We start from the raw sequence: 6065 nt of genomic DNA, 5'->3' as shown, positions 1-6065 counted from the left end.
CATCCACCAGTAACCTTTCAAAACAAAATGTCTAATTTCACTGCATTGACAGTAGGTAAAGAATTAAACTGACATTACTCCACTACTGAATCTATATAAACCAACAGTTAAATAATGTCAGTTCTTCCGTGTTCTCTGGAATCAATCACAGCAAAGAAATTAGACTCTTTCTTTTGAAAAATGTTGGGAAAGAACAATACAAAACATTCTATTTAAGGCCTCTGACGTCAAGATTCAGTTAAACAACAATTATAACTAAACAATTTGAGGTAATGTTAGTTTCCATTAACATTAAATTAGGTTACTGAATTGGCAAACACCTTCCTATTAACATTACCCATTTTACCCCAATAACTAAAGAAATTAGCACTTGCAGGTCAAAACCTTTATTCAAGAGATGCAAAAATAACATTGATACAGTGACTGTCAAAAATTACGGCACTGATCATACTGTGACATCTTGGTTCAAAACAGCAAGCTTAGAAATATTCAACGTTCCTTACTTCAACTGAATGAAACTGAAAATACCATTTCACACGGCCCATATGGGATATTTAGACTGCATAACTGTTCATGCTACATCTCTTCACTAGTAAAAGAAAGAAAAAATACAAAGAGAAATTTAAAAATGCTGCCAAACAGACAGAGAACTTGTACAGAGCAAAAGGAAAAACAAACAACAACAACAACAAAAAAACGGCTCGTCCTCATGGCAGTTGCAGAGTATATAAAAATGAACCCTGCGATCTGTTCCTGGAATTGAGCTTCAAAAATGCAGCAGAACAAGTGTGAGATTTAAATGTCTTCTCACCTAGAGCTGGTCACCTCACATGCATAACAGTGAGCTTCGTTGCAGGAGCAGTTTTGTCTTAGTTGTGAGCTTTTCTTGAGAGCTGAGTTGCTTCCAACTCCATTACCACCCTTTGAATCACCTCAAAAGTGTAGCAGAGTTGTGATGGGTAACTCATATTGAAGGAATAAAAAAGGTCCAAACAGCATGGCTACTGCAAAGGTCACGTTATCCAGATCTTGAAGAACTACTATACCCTCGATGATGATGCCAACGTCAGAAAAGTCATTGCCTGGTGCATCCTCTGGAGACAGATGTTCATTGTGGTTTTCTCAATCTGTGCAGTGGCCTCAGTCAAGTCCTGGTTAAAAACAAAACATTTCTTTAAGATTCCTTTTTAAACTCATCTCTTTTGAATCTACCAGTTCTAATGTTAGAGTAATTTAAACCAATGCAAGCAACATAGTAAATAGCTATAGCCAAAGAGTGGCCTGCCATGCTGCCATTCATGGTCTAACAGAGTTTCTAAGAGAGGGTGAAAAACATAATTTCAAATGCTTTACATTAGTTTTTCTTAGAAAGACACTGGCCCATCAGAAATCCAGGTTTTGTCACTCAGAAGATGTTAGAATTTAGACTTTCAGCCCCACAATTTGGTTAGCTGTTGGTCTTTTTTTTTTTTCAAACAAAAGCTAATGTAAATATTGGTGGGATTTTCCTTTGTTCATTAGAATGACAAATTTAAAGTTTTTTCACACTGATGTGACCCCTAATACAGGGGTGGGGCCTCAAGGGCCGGCGGCTGAGTTCACTACCAGGCCTCATGTGAACTTCAAATTATTAAAGAGGACTACTGGTCCTAACTGGTCCAATGAGGATCAAGTGGATAACTAAATGCATTTTTAAATGTTGCAAAGCCACAATCTACTCATAAAACACCATGAACTCCTGCACCAAGATGTTGCAATTGTCTTTCACACAGATGCGGAGCACTTTGATGAGACTCCCTTTGAGCATTAATGTCATCCTAAAGTATTATAACAAAGAAAACAGAGATTTGTGAACTTTTCAGTAGCACAGAAGAAAATGATCCCAGACCAAAACTTAAACCAGTCAACATGCAACACCAGCATCTACAAAGCAATATCAAAAGTTCCTGTTTGACATCCACTTTATGGATATATAGTTTCCAGAACATTTATTTTTTTAAAAAGATCAATTTTTCTCAGTGGGCCAGTAAATGCATGACGAAAATTATGGCATCCTTTCGGTGGAATCAGTACTCACAGGTAATAGTTGACTGTTTCAATGGATGCAGCATAAAAATCTTTTACTGACCTAATGCAATACATATACACTTTGTAGTTAAAGAATTTTAAAGTTCTTACTGTCATCATGGCAGCTACATCCTTTAGCTTTGTGCCCTGTTCCCCCGATCACTTTGCAAACACTTTCAGCAGACTGTCAGAGAGAAACTCAGCTCCGTCAGAAACCTTGACTGTAAAGGCATGGTTGGGATGCACTGGAATGCTGCATTTCATCTGAAATGACATAAAATTATTTTGAAATAACAGCAGGCACTGTGCTTGGTTAATAATCAGTAATGTTTTGTTGAATAAAAACTGTGTTTCCAGATCTTATGGGATTAAAAAAATGTTTATTTCTGATTTGCAACCCAAGAACCCACAAGTTACAACCTCATTTTAGTTCAAGTGTGCATTAATGTGAGTCCAGTAATCACCTTTCTGACAATACATACAGGTATAAGTTAAACCTATGGCAGATTTTGGATTTCTCAGTTGTATTAATAGGGTGGTCTATTTGAGTATGCATGCACCTAATAATTATAAAAAACCTATTATAATTAAGTTACAGAAACCTTAAGCGAAAATAGAATATACTTTCTTACCATAACACCTTGAACCCACAATCCATCAGCTGACTCCTGGTGAAATGCAGAATAGATGTGGTCTCTCAATGTGCATCAACAAAAACAAACAAACAAAAACAAAAGGACAGCAGGTGAGGGCAGGAGGGGTAGGGATGTAAGCTAGCATAATGCCGCTGATGATATTAGCTAAAGCTGTTCAATGTCCAAAATCTCACTAACACCACGGTGCAGTAAATACACAATGTAACTGAAGAGTCAGTTGACAAATCTATTCACACAGAAAACCAAATTATGTTATGAGTGCCTCGTAATTAGGTTTAATGTGATATTACGGCTCTTGTGCCAAAGACAAATTCAAATGAAAAAGCGCCAATTCTTTGATAACAGATAAAACAGCAAATAAGCTAACGGCTCTTTTTTAGCATGTTACATGGCGGCACTTTAGACGTTTAACTACATTTGGCTGAAATATGGTAAATATTAATTCAAAAAATCAAGACATACCAAAAAACGTAGAGTTGGCTGCTCGACTTGACTGAGATGGATGCATTTTTTAAACCACGATCCAAAGCCCGCGAGATGAAATCACGCGTGGTTTCACGAGATTTAACGTTGCTATCTTATTGACTTACTTCACCTGAACATGATATAAACAATTTAATACACCCTTTCTGCATATCATGTAGTTTTTACACTATATAGTTACATTTATCTTTAAAACATGAGGCAATTGTGTTAAATACATGCAAGATGCTTACATAAATCCAAGAGATGGCCAGTCCCTTTTTTTCAGTGTAGAACAAGTCAAGTTTGTACAGTATATGGGTCTTATTGGAGTGGCTTAACCTTGCCTAACCTCTGGGTATTATGCACATTATACTGTAAGTAATTTTGAGCACACAAAGGGTAAAAATAATCATCATGCACATTAACATGATGAATATTAAATAACTATTTTAGAAAATGATATAAAAAGGTTGGGTCACTCCATAAAGGGGCCCAGGCCCTCAAAAGTGCAGCACATTTACAGTGTAAGATGGGAAAGTATTGATTTCTGGAAGGTAGTTAAACTGTACTTAAAATTAGTTGACGTTCTTAAACTCACTGATTACATCATTTGTGTCTCCTGTCTTGTGAAATACCTGGAAGTTTAAGCCCCAAAGTTCTGTTTATTTTTCTACTAAATTACCAGGACATTACAAAATAGTTACATTTACTCGTGTACTACCTAATTTGTTTACAGTATTTCATTGTTTCCTGTGAAAACCTGACTTATTACTCCATTTAAAGTACACTTTCCTTTATATGTAAATTTATGTAAATATAGTTACAATGTAACTACAAATGAAATGAAGTCCATTTAATTACAAGGCAAATACACCTGTGCTGTGAGCCATATTACCACATGTCCCTGACACTGTGTGGAGGACAGCTGTACTGGATTAAAGTACAGCTTAAGGTGTTTCTCCCTACCTGCCAGTCTCTCTTGTTTCTGCACATTGGTTCTCCTAGTTAACCCTTGATTATTTCCAAGAACCATGATTCCTGACTACAGGATCAACAGGAATTTCGTCGATGCCTTAAATGGAGGGAAAAGAAGTGTTATGTAAAATGCCTGAAAGGTTTTAAATGTGCAAACCAACTGAGCACACCTCAAAAAACAATGAAAAGTGACATCATGTTGCAAGATACATCTAAGCCCCATTTACATTTTGACAAATTGTCACCGTGGAGTATAAACCAAATTGCTTGTTGTCATTTCTGTTTGCAGTGTAGTTATGGAGAAACTAGCACTCAGAGATCAGAGATAATAAAAACGAGCTCAGCAGCATAAATCACGTCGGACATTCAGATACGACTGAGTTCTCAAACAGTATTTCTCACACAAATTAATTACTTGTGCCCGTCACCATCACCTGATGCAAAATATTCACAAGTAAATCATATAAACTGTGCATGGAGAAGGATTTTTCCTCTGTTCTCTCTCTCCGAAATGTCAGAGGCATATAGTTGTTCTTGTTTCCACTGTATTGACTGAAACATGTAAGTACTACTTTTCTAACTACTTTCTGCACGTTATTGCAGCTTAGAAATCGAATGTCTGTCATTTTTCTTTTGCTGCGAGAGTACATCAATCTCCTTCTCAGGTGGCTTTCATTCTTCAGGTGCTTTTAAATTCTTGACACACGCACATTGTTCTGCTGCAGAGAGTAATTTACTACAACTGCTGTTGCAATAGCAATGGAAGCATACACTTTGCATTTTTGTTCCAAGCATTTTTAACCAGATTTTAACTTTTGATAAGTGAAGGCTAGTCAAGCTTTGTGAAAAGCTCCAAACAAAGAGAGTCAGTCACACAAATCATGTCAAAGTGGTTTGAGTTAGCCTCATTTAAACAAACAGCTACTCTCATGAGCCTAAAGCATGTTAAGCTAACCACTGTAACACAGGAAATGAATGGAGCTGCATTCCTTTCTTATAATCAGAAGAATATTGGCTAGTTTTTCAGGTATCAACCGTGTTGGGGACATCCACTCTCATTTACACCACACAAGGTCCTCATGTCTGCTCTGACTTGAGTAAATAGTTCATGCATCTTAACCATTAACCATTCAGACTGTATGAAGAAAGCCAAGTTTCGATGCAGCTGCTGGGACATACCAAGTTTGGAGGAGTGAATCCCCTTATGGCCCAAATTCTGAGGACACCAGTGAGAGTACTGAACCGTGACATTCAAATGTTGCAGTCGCAGAAAGGACCAGTGTGTCGTTGACTTTATTGATTTATACCCCCCCAAAAACCCTTTTCAGAGAAGCAGAAATAGAGCCAGAGTTAAATAATGCTAGCTGAGAGAGACAGAGTTGGAGAGATAGATAGAGAGAGATTGTTTTTCATTTGTGTTATTGATGAACCAATCATGGTGCCTGGCCTAATCAGGGCATCACTTCAAAGCCTGTTTGTTCTTGCCAGTTAGAAATCGATAGCTCACGCTCTGATCTTCTACCTCTCTCTCTCTTGTCTATAATAGTGATAATCTAATAATGACTGAGTGTCAACTACACCGTTATCGTCATCATCAGTATTTTATTCTGGGTTGCAAGCGATTGGTTTCTCTTCTGGACCCTTCCTTTGTGTCCACTCTGCTGTAGATTCCTTATTCAGACCTCCAGTCACGTTGGCAGCGTTAGTTCATGCACCACTTTAGAGTGAAAGAAAAAGAAAAATATTACGTGTGCATGAGTTGTTTAGTTGTGAAAACCCATGTTATGAAGCTCCCAGCATGCAGTTTTGGTGCAGATGTTAATGCCAGAGGAGGTTTGAGGCTCTCAGCACTCAGAGTGTTGGTGTTTGGGGGTTTTTGGCCCACTCTGTAACTGTATGTGG

At 37.5% G+C, this 6065-nt stretch overlaps 1 long non-coding RNA gene across 2 annotated transcripts; it reads right to left on the bottom strand.

Annotated features, from left to right (window-relative positions):
* Positions 1-370: 370 nt before the first annotated feature.
* Positions 371-3468, bottom strand: LOC146694665 (uncharacterized). Of its 2 annotated transcripts, none has more exons than XR_014914919.1 (5): positions 3186-3468; positions 2700-2763; positions 2179-2331; positions 1730-1817; positions 371-1151 (listed from the first exon to the last, which is right to left on the bottom strand). It is a non-coding gene; the product is annotated as an uncharacterized LOC146694665 (long non-coding RNA). The 2 variants fall into 2 exon arrangements; XR_014914920.1 differs by having other exon boundaries at positions 2700-2735.
* Positions 3469-6065: the final 2597 nt, after the last annotated feature.

This window comes from Copadichromis virginalis, linkage group LG14 (genome assembly GCF_057382275.1).
Source record: "Copadichromis virginalis isolate Kocher_CV1m ecotype Utaka linkage group LG14, C_Virginalis_male_GT1.1, whole genome shotgun sequence".
NCBI classification, from domain to species: Eukaryota; Metazoa; Chordata; class Actinopteri; order Cichliformes; family Cichlidae; genus Copadichromis; species Copadichromis virginalis.
Note: the sequence above shows the minus strand (reverse complement) of the source record. Positions and strands in the feature narration are given on the sequence as shown.